This window comes from Periplaneta americana, chromosome 1 (genome assembly GCF_040183065.1).
Source record: "Periplaneta americana isolate PAMFEO1 chromosome 1, P.americana_PAMFEO1_priV1, whole genome shotgun sequence".
In the NCBI taxonomy this organism is placed as follows: Eukaryota; Metazoa; Arthropoda; class Insecta; order Blattodea; family Blattidae; genus Periplaneta; species Periplaneta americana.
Window position 1 is genome coordinate 126,256,294 of NC_091117.1, and position 15,832 is coordinate 126,272,125.

Consider the following 15,832-nt stretch of genomic DNA (forward strand, 5'->3'; position numbering starts at 1 on the left):
CGATTTAAGAAACCGTAGGTGCTATTTAGGAAACTAGTTACCTAAATGGCACCACTGACAAGTGTTTCGAAAATGTCATTCTACTTCAGAAATATTAAATCAAATTCAAGGATTATTTTTTTACATGAAAGGTAAATGTTCTGGGAATGTATTTCTGTAAAGGAATTCAGAAAATAAAAACTGTATTGTTTAATAAAAATTATAAATGCTAAAGTGGTGCGATATACGCAACCTTACCCTACTCTCCTTATTTTTATAACTGAAACAGAAAAGGACGCGTAGAAGAACCCTGCTGCTGAATTAGACGACTTCAGCCAAGTTCTCACCCCAATCAAGAGCAAACTTTGAAGCTAAACCTATACTACGGTTCCGTCACATTCAAACTACTAGCGTTATGTTAACTTCCCGCGAATTGTATGCTAGGTTAGAACAAGGTTCCTCACTCTCCTTCAGTGTAAGTATTCAAAATGTTTTTAGAATAAAGTCAGATTATTTTCGTGCTGAGATTAACTGTAGTGTTTAGAAACATGCATGGAGCGGATATCCTTCTCCAGAGGGAAATAGAAGCCATTACTTGCTGTATAATCATAAACATACCACGGTAAAGATTTTCACTAAAACTAGAAGAAACTACAAAATACTTCCTACTACCACATAACAAACAACTCTTTCTATTTTCAAACATTTCACACAACTGGTTCATTTGTTATCGTGTTTCGAACGTGCAAGTTGTTCTTATTTGACACTCTTTTCATCGGTTCTTTTATTTTAAATTAGGTGTTTCTACTCCCCAATTAAATTTAAGAACAGCTTCTAGTCACGTTTCAGATCATAATTATTATCTTCAGTATTTTTACATTTCATTTTTTTAAATTGTCTATAATTTTATTTCAAGGTTATATTCCATGAAAATTTAATATTTATTTTTAAAAACTACATTCGATATTCATAGGAAACTTATCAGTGAGCAATGACGTTATTTTTATTTCATAATCTTTGTTTCTCCGAAAGATAAATGACATTCTTCAGTATTTTACAATTGTACCAAAGAGCCGCCAACGTCATAAGTCATGAACATTGGTTTCCAATGAAAGTTGTTTGTTTTGAAGAGCTCTATCAAATGATACCCTATTTGACCCCGATTCTCATTTGAAATTTTTAAGTGATACGCCACTGACCCTTCTTCATATTAGAACTGATTGATGAAATCAAGCTCAAGTCAAAGTTCACATGTGCTTTAGTTACAAATATTTTTTCTCGAAAATTTTATTGTACTAGTTTCCGAAATAAATGACTATTACGGGTGGTCTGAATCACTCTGTATACTGTACTTCAAGGTAAACATAGATATTAGTATTACGTCTTATTTATAATGGAACATATTTTCAAAAAGGCAAAGAAATACATACATACTTACATACATACATACATACATACATACATACATACATACATACATACATACATACATACATACATACATACATACATACATACATACATACATACATACATACATACATACATACATACATACATACATACATTACTTACAAATGGCTTTCAAGGAACCAGCAGGTTCATTGCCGCTCTCAGATAAGCCCGCCACCACCGGTCCCTAACCTTTGCAAGATTAATCCAGTCTTTACTATCGTATCCCACTTCCCTCAAATCCATTTTAATATTATCCTCCCATCTACGTCTCGGCCTCCCAAAGGTATTTTTCCCTCCGGTCTCCCAAATCTAACTTATATGCATTTCTGGATTCGCCCATACGTGCTACATGCCCTATCCATCTCAAACGTCTGGATTTAATGTTCCTAATTATGTCAGGTGAAGAATACAATGCGTGCAACCACTATACATTATATTACTTTATATACATACATTACTACATACATGGACTACATATATGTATATATGAATTGTTATTTATGGAAATGTAACACGTACCTGCTTAATAATGAATGACGATGATCTTTTGGAAAATAATTTAATTCTTGGTAATTGATTAAGCGGAATCTATTTTTATGTAATTTATTGGACTTTTCTACGTACGAAATGTCGCATATTTTGGTTAAAGAAATCCAAGAAAGTGTAACCTTCTAAATTTTCCATTGTAGATCTACGATAAAAATAACATAATACCTGCTCAGTGCAGTCATTAAAATAAAGTGTTAACATAGCAATGAATGATGTTGAATGTAAACCTTGACTGGCTGAAACTGAGTAGAAGTCATCGCACACAACACTGTTAAATTTCTCACACTCTCTCACTTCAGTCGTTCTCGTGCAAATATAAACACGCAGACAGACCTACACACATTCAATCACACTCAAATCACTCATTCACACTCATATCGAAGTCAAACATACTCATTCACTTACTTTCATCCCAATATACAATACTTCACTCATACCTCCACCCACACACTCATTCACTCACACTGATACCGACACATTCATTCTCTTACAACCACTCTCACACAAATTCAGTTTTCACACAATTACACATAATCACTCACACTGACGTATTTACATCTATTCCCTCATATTCATGAAATCTTGCTTACGCTAAATCACTAACGCAATCATACTGACATTCATCCACTCACACTCATGTAATATTTCACATAGGGTAAAGGTTGGTAAAATCGTGATATGAGTAATATTGTGATAATTCTTTTTGAGAATTTATTACAATTTTACTGAAGATCGGTTTTTCGCGTCAACGTATTGAGGGAATGTTCGTGGACAAGTTGTTGCACAAAACCGGTCCTTCTCTCGCTCAGTAAAATTGTAATAAATTCCCAAAAAGAACTATCACAATATTGCTCGTATCACAGTATTACCAATATTTACCCTATATTTACTCACACACTCACTCTGATTCTCGTACTCACATATACGACCTTACGCTCAAGTACTAACTTCTTCAAATGTTATTATAGGTAATCTGGGTTCAACCCAGTAAAGCGACATACAGAGGTTTGTCTTTAGATGTTAGTTGACAACTGGAGGGCAGCGTCCCGTGGAATTCTATCTGCAGTTAATATCTACCGAGGATTGTTATGCTGCATGCAGCTAGTGCAGAGAATTGAGTATAAAAATTTGTAGCTCAGCTCTCGGCTAAATCGTTCGCATTTAAAATTCAGTTTTATCTGCACGCACGTACCAGAATTAGATGACAGAGACCCCGGGCTGTTCGCATTACAAGGCGTCCCGACACCTCGGCTAATACATGCGGCAGGTGAGAGAGATAGCAGACAGATGTAAAACAAAGACTCTGATCGCCGGGGCCTGATTAATTAAGCATAATTTCCCTCTACGAGTCAAAATTATTCTATAATCAATATCGACAATCTTTCTCAAGCTTCAAACAGTACTTCGAGACAACCACGCGTATCCTTCTTTAAACGCTTGGCGGCGAAAGAGTTGATGCTAGGGATTCTGACGTGATGCAAAATAGTCCATAAACCGTTGACGGATTTTATGAGAAAATGAAAATGAGCTCTCGTATATCTACAAGTATTTATGTACTGAACCGCACTAAATGATTGTGTCATTAAATGAGATGTAGCCTAGTTATTTCGAGTTCGAAACTGCATAATTCTAGTCTGTAGCTATATAGACTTACATCATTAATTTGTAGGAAAATCATAATTTTTTTATTGTCCTTCTCTAAGTTTCTCATATACTTTATCTAACATTGTAAGATGTAGTAAATTGCATGAATTTCAACAATTTATATGGATTGTGAAACAAATCCCATTAAAGGAAGTAAGAAAAAAATTGTAATGTTTGCAAAGCGGTTATCAGTATTTTAAAAGAAACAAAAACGTGAGGCAATCTTGAACCATAATTGTATACAAATACACGGATTGCCTCATTTACCTTCGAGTGTAGAAAGTGAATTCCAGTATCAAACTTTAACTATCGTCACATCTAAAGTAAGCAAGCCTCAGGTTGCAATGTAAGACTTCGGGTCCCTCCTCAGTACAAGAGAAAAGAAGTAAGCAAGGAAGTTTACCTGAACCATAAAATACCATTTACTCGTATGCGAATAGACTTATTCCATATGATTTAAATGGTCTACAACAGATAAACGAAACATAAAATCGAGAAATGATAGAAGACAATAAAAGCCGGTTAATGTAGGCGATTCTAACCCTTGGTGTTGACGTTATTATCAATAATATGCTTTGATGACACATAGATGGAGAAAAGCAAAATCTCCAATTTAAACACATAGACCTACATATTATTGAGAATGGCATGGTTACAGTTTAAAAAAAGAAAATCATGACAAAAAGCGTATACGCAAAGCTCATCAAAAGCTTAAACAAAACAAACCTAACCTGCCACTGATTCTAGACCTTAACGAAAACTCGTTTTCTGTCTACATTTGTTTAAACTAGTTTTTACTAGTTGAGATGATTTTGGCGGATTTCGGATTTTAACGGTAACAGATAGACTATAAGGCAATATATAATCGTAACTGCGAAGTTAACCCCGTCATTCAGTTTATATACAAAAACGTTCAAAATAATATGTTGGTATTTAAGTAATCAATAAATCCCTACACTGTTTAGAAACGTGACCAATAACTCAGCAACAAGAAGAGTCATATTAAGGTCAGAAATAAAACTGTCTAGACCCTTTGCAGGCAGGATATGTTTACGGATTCATAAAATTTACCAAGAAATAGACCATATATGAAATCAATACAAAAAGTCAATATTAAGACGTAATACAACGAAGACCTGACATAGAGATTATATACAATATAACATAGACAAAAACCGAATTTAGATATTTATGACATAGACCTAATACAACATAGACATAACATAACACAGACATATCATAACACAGACACAACATAACACAGACATGACATAACATAACTTAACGTTAAGTGACGTGACGTAACGTAACGTAACATAATATAACATAGGCTAACATAACACATAACATAACATAACATAACATAACATAACATAACATAACATAACATAATTGCGTATTTACAATGAAAATTAAACACAACGTAAGCATTAACTTAAAAATGTAAACATTACCGTAAAATCAAACCATCATTCACGATGGGGACATAAACATAACCATAAAGATACTTGGTAACTATGGAAACATAACAACGACGTCATTTCACCATATTCTGTTGTATACTTCAGCGCTCAACGATTCTGTAAAGTTTTCAAATTACATAATCACAAATATGAAAGTTTGGAGTTTGCAAATTGTCACATTAACGTGTAACAGTAATCTTAATGTCAATGTTCATGTGAATCATTGTGAATGATCCCATTCAGTTACCTGACAGCAAACTTCTCTGTTTATGTTAAGTTTATGTTTAACTTTCATTGTGAATAGGCCTTAACATAACATAACATAACATAACATAACCATAAACATACACAAAACACAAACATAAACATAACATTGTATAACATAGCATAGGGTAATATATTACAGCATAACATAGAATAACATAAAGTAACACATAACAAAACATAACACAACACAACACGACACGATATGACATGACAATGACACAGTCATAGATATAGACATACAGTAGACATGGGTGTAGACATACACATGAAACTTAACATAATATAAAAAGTAACAATAATCCATGACCATAGAATTTCATACAGATTTTAGTCCTACGACAGTAGACCAAGTCCAGCGTTTGGGGAGTAACGGTTAGCATATCTGGCCGTGAAATGAGCGGGCCAGGGGTCAAATCCTGGTTTGGACAAGTTACCTGGTTGAGGTTTTTCCGAAGTTTTCCCTCAACCCATTAAGAGCAAGTGCAAATGAGTAACTTTCGGCGCTGATTCCTGGATTCATTTCACTGGCATTGTTATCTTCATTTCATTCAGACGCTACATAACCATTGCAGGTGTTAAAGCGTCGTAAAGAAACAAATAAAGCAGATCAAAGGTTAGAAGATCCGTAGATCCACTAATACAACGATACTGGAACAGCGATGGAAGATCAAACATGATGAACATAATAAAGAGGGAACTGGATTAAGATCAAAGTCGTGTTAATATCTATGATGAGTGATGACATTGAAGATTACGATAATTATAGTCATGGTTGTGATTTCTTCTCTTAATGTAAATGTTGCGGTGATGATGATGATGATGATGATGATTATGATGATGATGATGATGATGATGGTGATGGTGATGGCAGAGGAAACATGAGTATTCGGATAAAATTTATCCACAAATTTTGCTCTACCAAGAATATCATATGATTTTCCTATTTTCGAATTCTGATTCTCCTTACTGAGCAACATTTCATCTTGTTATAACTTCCATAATATGTATGTATTTATTTACACTGCAAGTGGGCAAGCACCCGGTGGCAGTGGTATATACAATATTAACAATACACAGTTAAAATGATAAGCAATACACAATAAAATTTACAATAGCCTACATAATAAAATTTACAACACATATACAATTTTATACACAATACAATAAGAATACACAATACAATTTAACACAATAATAATTAAACATAAAATAAAACACCTAATTTTACAACACAACCTACATAATTATGTATAGGTCCTACATAATTTTCAATAGTCTTTCACCTTACTCTCATCTCATTCCCTGTAGTGGCACTATGACGCATTTCACTGACACTTTAGCACACATTTCACTGACACTATAGAACACATTTCATTATCGCTATAAATTATCACTGATCGGAACTGTTCACTGCACTGTAAAACCATAACTTCACTGACTCATCTCGCTTCACTGATACAATAGTTCAAATAAGTCAAATAATTGCATTCTTATGCATACTTATAAACAGAACTACATTTAAACTAAACATTTCTAGTGTAAGGCCCTCTTACACGCTATTTTTAAATAATTTACAATTCAAACCAAGGAAGTAAACTCGTCAGGCTAGATAAATACATGCCACCTTAAAAAATTAAGTGTTGAATGTCACCTTAATTTTAATTTTCACTTTATACACAACTCTTTAAATTATTCTTGAATCTCCTTAAGGAAGGACAGCTCTCAAAGACCGCTGCAGGTAGGTCATTCCAATCATTTATAGTTCTATTTAAAAATGAGAATTTACCTACATCCGTTTTCTGTTTCCTACATTTGATTTTAAAATCATGATCGTTCCTACCATAGTACGTTGGCTTTTCTAACCGAGCCGTTATGTCTACCCATGCTTTCTGACCTAGATGTGCTCTATACAATGATGTTATTCTAGTTTTCCTACGTCTGTTTTCCAAAGTTTCCCATTTAAGTTCTTTTATCGTATCGTTCCCATCTTCTCTTTTACCTTTAACAAATTTAGCTGCCCTATACTGGATTCTTTCTAAGGAATTTATCTGATATATTCTATAGGGATCCCAACACGTAGTTCCGTATTCCATTAACGGTCGCACTAATGTTAGATATGCTATTTCCCTCGATTTGGGGCTAGCCTTTCTCAAGATTCTCATAATAAAGTGAAGTGCCCTCCATGCTTTGCCTGTAACATTATCAACATGCTCTCCCCAAGAAAGTTTGGAGTTTAAATACACTCCTAGGTATTTACAACATTGTTCTTGCGGAATTACAACACCACTGAATTCGTAATTTAGACTAGTTTCCTCTCGGGTTTTACAAAATGTTATAGATTTACTTTTAGAACCATAAAAAAATAGCTGCGGGATCCACTCAGCGGCCTAAAAAATTGAGTACCGACTCATTTGTAAGGGTGAAATGCTACCGGATCAAGGTGCTGAACACTGCTCTCCTAGTGCTGAGTTAAGAAAACAACGGTAGCCAGTGGCGTAGCTCAGTTGGCTGAGGCTCTTGCCTGTCGATCTAAAGCAGTGGTCGTCAGCACTCGCTGAAATGGGTAGTGTGCATGGAGGGTAAGGATCTCTACTCCGTCGTGTACAAGGGATAGAGAGACAGCATACCCACCAGCAGCGACGATTGCACGCTAAGGCAGTGTTTTGTCCGCGGGTAATAGACGCTAGCCCGAGCGTGCAGTGTTTTGATGACCCCGATCTTAAGTTTCGCTCGGAAGCGGGTTGACCATCTGGTTGGATTTTATCCGAGGTTTTCCGCAACCATATGACGAATGTCAGGTAATCTATGGCGAATTTTCGGCCTCATTTCGCCAAATAACCTACCATCTTGCTATCACCAATTCCATCGACTATATTATTACGATGTACCGAAGTACATATGATATTTCCGTGCAGAAATTCTGCGTCATCATATGATGAAGAATGAGTGGAACAGAGAAAAATTCTCTCCGGCACCGGGATTTGAACCCGGGTTTTCAACTCTACGTGCTGACACTCCATCCACTAAGCCACACCGGATTCCCATCCCGATGTCGGATTGAATCCTCTCAGTTTAAGTTCCACCTCTTGGGTTCCCTTTAGTGGCCGACCCTCATGCACTGCGTCATAAATGTATGACAGTGGCACAATGTCCACACATGTGCAGAGGTGCACTCGTTATGAGTGACTAAGTGGCCGGGATCCGACGGAATAAGAACCGTCTTAAATCACTAAGTGATTATTTTTCGCATATTTTCTCTGTTCCATTCATCCTTAATCATATGATGACGCAGAATTTCTGCACGGAATTATGTACTTTGGTACATCATAATAATATATGATATGCGAAAAATAATCACTTTGTGATTTAAGACAGCGCTTACTCCGTCGGATCCCGACCTCTTAGTCACTCATAACAAGTGCATCTCAGCACATGTATGGACATTGTGCCACTGTCATACATCTATGACGCAATGCATGAGGGTAGGCCACAAGAGGGAACCCAAGAGGTGGAACTTAAACTGAGAGGATTCAATCCGACATCGGGATGGGAATCCGGTGTGACTTAGTGGATAGAGTGTCAGCACGTAGACCTGAAAACCCGGGTTCAAATCCCGATGCCGGAGAGAATTTTTCTCTATTCCACTTATCCTTCATCAATTCCATCGACGCTAAATAATCCAGTAGTAGATACAGCTTCGCTAAAAAAAAAAAACTAAAAGAAAAACAACGGAACTGTACCTTGCCGTCTCCCGCGCCTTTCGATAGTGTGTACAAAGCACCTTCACTGATTAGTGGAAACTTTTAATTAACCACGGCACTGTCATTCACAATGCTCTGTGTATGTAACCATAACACAAGCGAACATCATGAATGTTATGTAAACACAACACTGCAAAAGTAGTCAACACAAGAATTATAATTACACAGATCTCATGGTCACGTTGAAGATTACAAATATGACTTCGGGCTTCCACACCTGTCGGTATGTATTTATTTCTTATTAGAACATAATTATCATGCTACAGTTCTATGTACAAGGTTTTCCAGAAATAATGTGATATTTTTTAAATAATTTATTTTGAAAACAAGAACTTACAAAAAAGCAATTATTTAATTTTTTAGAAATTTTCTGACTTGGCAGTAATCACATTGTTTAACTTTGTTTGTATCAAATTTGTAGCCTTTTGCCAGATCAACTGTATCATCTATTTGTAATACCGGTAGTACACTACATCTAACCATATCATGAATTCTTCACTATAGTTCTTGCAGTGTGTTTAGTTTTTAGCTGTTAACGTTATCCTCTACAAACGCTTTAAGGAAAAGCTCAATGAAGTCAAATCAGGTAAGAGAGGAGGCCAACGAATCGATCCCCCTGTACCACTCCACAGGATCATTCTTATTTACAAACTCAAGAAAAAGATTACAGAATTGTTCTGGTGCCACATGAAGTCAAGGTATAATATTAATCTTTATTTAAGAATTGTAAGAAGTACACCGTGCCCAGAAATTACATTTTCTTTTCATTTTCTCTAGACAAAACCGGCTCGACAACTCTTTCATCTGTTAATCCACAATACATATTTACTTCTTTATTGTGACGCTAATTCTTTTAAAGTTCTCTGGGAGATTCTGTGTTTCAGATAACACAGTTAGGCCTATTACACGTTTAGATAGCTCTAAGAAAATGTTGTCTTGAATGTAAAAATAACGATACTAAAAATTATTACATATTTAATATTTTCAGTCTTTAACACTTACAAACTAAAAGACTGGCTGTTTCCCTGTTAAGCAGTCTCTCCACTATCCACAGTAATGGTAGATGAATTATTAATGCGGTTTCAAAGCCAGATTTTTTCGAAGAACTGTAAGGACAGGAGATTTCGGAATACATAGTTCAGAATTTAATCGGTTGAAGTTCAAATGCTCTCAGAGTGTATTATTAATGGCTGCATTTGGTGTACCCGGCTTCCCTATTGATGTTTACTTCTATACACTCTTTATATGTTTAAATCGATGAGTATACGCATAAAGTTCGATAGTCTACGTCTACACGTAATCAAAATGTACACAATTCAGACTACGTAGACTTAATCTATGTAGACAAATGTAACCCATTGTTAAATTCTTGAAATTGAGTCGCTCAATGCAAGTTAAAATAAAACAACATATGAAAAATGCTTATTGCAAATGACAATAGGTTTAATAAAATAAAATCATCTCTCATAACCTTAACCCTTAAATTGACAAAGTATTCTATAGGATACAACAGGTTAATAGGCTATATGCTATAATTTTAATAGAACAATAAAAAAATTGGTAGGAAAACTAAAATTTCACAATACTATAATATTGTGCAACATATAAAATATGGACATTGCGATAGTTGTTTTCTTTACAGTCCGACAAGGTTTAATAAACTAGTGTGAGAAATGAAGTTTTGCCATTTTAAGGGTTGATCGGTATATTTTACTATGGATTTCTATTATAAGACCTCCTATCACATAAATTCAGCCAATAAGGAATGAGGAATCTTCATGAGTTTCAACAATATTCTGGGATATTAAAGCATTATTTTTTTTTTTAATATCATGACCCAATAGTGTTTTGGAGCAAGGGTAAACATCATCACCAAGATCTATCTTATTTAGCTTTGAAACTTCACAAAATACCTGTTTGATCCTGGTTGAGTGGAAGAGAAGGCCTGATGGCCTTAACCCATTACTGCATTGCGTCGTAAAAATGGGACTTGCGTAAAATACTGATTTCTATGGAACTTTTTCTTGTTTAGTACATTATGTATTATCAATAGGAGCAGTATTTGCTATCATGGCAGGACTTATCCAATGATATCCTCTATTTACAGGTTTAACTATAAACCCAAAATGATTAAAAGCACAATTTGCAATTATATTTGTAGGAGTAAATATAACATTTTTTCCACAACATTTGGAGGCATTGATTAGAAGGTAAATTATTACATTGTATTATAGTGTTGCATTGTTTGAATTCCGCGCGAACATTTGTTCATGCCAGCTAATTTTTTACAAGATGGCAGGTTAACAGTATTTTGTGACGCACCGCGTGTAAGTTCATTCTTAGTTACTCTGTAATGGTGGTACAGAAATCTGATTTTTATTTTCACATAATGAGTTGAATACTTCAGTTTTCATGTGGTATATAACAACAGTAAAATTTTCTCATATGTTGCTAGGTACAAGTGAAATAAAGTGCCGTCCTAAAAATAGGACGCCATGCAGTGTGCACTCCTGTAGTATTCTTTATAATATGTATATGGTTTCCATTACATTGTTTTATTTACAGTCTAACCGTGAGTGAAATTCTGGGGTTAATGGAAAATCAAAATAATAATAATAATCAGAGTCTAATATATGTGACCCCTCCAGAAGATTTCCATGATACAAATAAATACAGTGATACATCGTACGACGAGCATGAGGCTTATTTGAATAATCTTGGCGGTAAAATGCTACTTAGTAAAACGGAATTACAACAAAAAAAATGTAATGATGATAATGAAGATGACATTGTTGATGAAACTATGCCAGAGTCTTCTAACATAAAAGCTGCAACAAATGATTTTGAAAGTACATTAGACAAAAATGAAGCTGAGGTTTCTCGCACGAGTTATTGCAGTCCGAAAAGAAGGAAGCTAATATATGAAAATTTCCAAGATAGGGAAGGTAATTCCAGGCTAGAAGGCCATCGTACTACTACAACTACAAGTACTATTATTACTACTATAACCATCAACGTACCACGCCGTGGCATCGTGGTCTAAGGCATCCTGACTCGGACTCGCGTTACGGAATGCGCGCTGGTTCGAGTCCTCATGGGGGAAGAAATTTTCTCATGAAATTTCGGCCAGTGTATGAGACGGGTACCCACCCAGCATCATCGTGCACTTATGGAGCTACGATAGGTAGCGAAAATCCGGTTTCGGAAACCAGCTATAACGGCTGGGAGGAATCATCGTGCTAACCACACGATACCGCCATTCTGGTTGGATGATTGTCCACCTCTGTTTCGGCATGTGGACGTGAGACCAGCAGCCGGCTGGTCGGTCTTGGCCCTTCATGGGCTGTAAAGCTACGAATTTTTTTACACTCACCACCATCAGCACCAGCGCTAGCAGCAGCATTAGCATCACCATCACTAACAGCAACAGCAGTACCAGCGCTAGCACAGAAACAGCAGCACCAGAGTTGGCAGTACCAGTGTTAGGAACAGCGGCAACAACAAAGTGGTGGTCCATCTTCGCTTATTTTTTTGATGTTGCCGTAGTAAATGCTTTGTTTCTATACAGAGAAATGAAGCCTCAAAACTCTTCAGAACCGCTCCTCAACTTTTGCCGTCTCCTGGATTTTACAGTACTGAAAAGGCATGGGGTGAGTTCCCACTAAGGAAAAATTGTTCCCATTCCAACAGGAGACATAAGATTTGATGGCCAACACCACTGGCCAGTTGAAAATGAAACTCAGCGAAGGTATGCTAATTGTACAGGGAAAGCAAAGTTCATCTGCAGCAAGTTTCAAATTGGACTCCACCCTAAATGTTTCTGCCCTTACCACACAAAATAGTGTTGTACAATGTGTAGGCTTGTGTGAGAAGGGCAGTTGAACCACTGATTCTAATATGTATATGTATTTGCTACATAATAAATACATAAATACTATTTGAACTAAAAGAGGGGTTATTTTATTCAACTACTGTATCACTGACCATTATGCACAGCGTCCTATTTATGGGACGGTCCTTAATTTTTATTCCAGAAAGTAAATAAAGTTAAAAATGGTAAGAAAGCATTCTTAAGTCACCAACTAGCAAACTTAAACTCAGAAACGCATTTTTCAAGTCATTAATAACTTTATGCAGTAATGGGTTAACTCTGCCAGGGAAAATAAAACTATTATTATTATTATTATTATTATTATTATTATTATTATTATTATTATTATTATTATTATTATTATTCTGCATATGTGGAACATGTATATTCTAATTGGTCATACATCCATTCACCTGTCAGAAATAGTCTAGAATATGATAGTGCAATATGATTTTATTTGTATTTCATACACATTCGAAAATTTTTGTGGACATAAATTGGAAAAAAATAGCACAATTATGTACTTATTTAATCATTTGGTTTCTTATAAAACGCCATTTTTAAATTTATTTATTGATAGATTACATCAGGGATGCACAACTGACTAGAGAGGGGTGGAAAGTATGGGGAAAGAGTTGATTCCCCGTCTATAGTCCAGCGGCGTTGAATGACGTATCTGTTACTCGTGCGCAATCACATAACACAGACAATGAATACAAATCCCCTCCCCTAACAAGTCAATGACGCGGGGGTGGAAGGAAGGAGTGAGTGACGAATTCGATGAATGACGCAACGCCACAATTGGCGCCCAGTTCTACAAGCCTGGATTACATAGTCTACATGAAAAAAAGGTAATGTAGACTGAACGTAGATTACACGTAGAAAACACGCGTAGAACTAAAATTACAGTCTGCGACACCTCAATGGTTTAAATGTCTCAAACCGCCTCTTGATGATATTATAGTTTAGTGCTGCAGCTCCATTACAGACCTAAATTCACACTGAGCTTAAATGACCTCCAAATTTTGCACACTTGCAAAAAAAGAAAATAATAATAATAATACAGATGATGATGGTGATAACGTTGATAAAGATAATAATGATTATCACATTGCTGATGGTAATGATCGTGATAATAATGATAATAGGCCTAATTAGCCTAATACAGTAATCGTCCACCGTGTGGAGTAGTGGTCTACATGTCGGACAGCGAAACTTCGGGTCCAGGTTCAAATCCTTGTTGGGGTTTCTTCGGAGTTTCCCCTCAACCAAATAAGAGCAAATGCTGGATAACTTTCGGTCCTGGATCCTGGACTCATTTCGCTGACATTAACATCTCCATTTCACTTAAGCCTTGGTTTTTCTGAACCGACGTGCGAGATGCGAGGTCTGCCTCGCACAAATCCGGACTACATGCGAGACAGTGAATGGTTTCTATAGTTGCGAGATGCGCAGACCTAGCATCTCGCAGTTATAGAAACCACTCACTATATCTCGTGTGGTCCGGATTTGTGCGAGGCGGGCCTCGCACCTCGCACGTCGCATGCGTCGGTTCAGAAAAACCAAGGCTTTAGACGCTAGATAAACATTGCAGTTAATAAAGCGTCGTGAAATAAAACAATTTAAAATACAGCAATAATAATAATAATAATAATAATAATAATAATAATAATAATAATAATAATCACCATCATCATCATTACTATCATATGCAGATTAAATGCAAATAGCATACATAGGCCTACGCCTACATAATCAGATAAGAAAACAATGAATTCATAGGGATGAAGAATACTCACAAGGATACAGTAGGCCTAACACATACCTACACTTGCCTTCACCTCATTTTCCCAGACGAATTACGAGATCACATTACTGTCTGTCTGTGTGTGGTCCAGTTTGTGGGAAGGGTGAGCACCATGTGTTCTAACATCGCACCTTTCACTGACATTGAGGACATTACGTCGAAAGATCTTGACTTTTTGTGAGATATTAAAAACTACAGAAACTACGATATTGGTTATAACATATTCATGTGAAATAAATTTCCGTAGAAACATCATAGATACGTTTCGACCAAATTGAAATAACCATAGAGACACTGAAGAGAAAGCAGAACTTCGAAGTTAGACAGAGATAAAACCTAAAAGACGCCGAGATAGTTAAAAGGAGAAGCAGCATGGAAAGATAAAGGAAGAAAGCTAATCCAAGATTATGATTTTTCAGGAGAGACGTAAAACTATTGCAGTTTGACTCCAAACGAGCAATATATCACATTCCCTGCCAAATTCTGCACTGAAACATACCTTATTCGCATATTTCGTCATTTGGAGAAAATGCAATTTGATTCTAGGCGACTCTTTTCTGGGAGTAAGTACTGAACAGTTTAGTCTTTAAATTTGTATGCCAAATGTAAACGTAAACTATTTCAGGCTTAATTTAGTTTAATTCTGTGATAAATTATTTAATTGCACTGTTAATCCAAAATGAGCAATAATGAAATGAAATTTATTCCTTGGTTCGTTTAACAAAAATCATTTTATAATTCTATCGCAAAGCCAGTAAAGAGTTGTGAATATTATGGTCCGTCAATAAAATGATTCGTGGGAAATCGTGACGAAGTATCCTTTCAAAGAAGCAGAAAAACTATGCAAGGTTCATAAAGACATAAAAATTTAGTTCATACGAATTTAATTCTTTTTATAGAATTCTGTATTTCATATTAACGTTCATTCATTCATTCATTCATAGTTCTCTGCCCAAGAGCAAATCTTGCACTACAAATCCAGCATTCTCCAGTGTTTCTATATTAACGTTATTGGTTTTAAATTTAACTTAGGCCT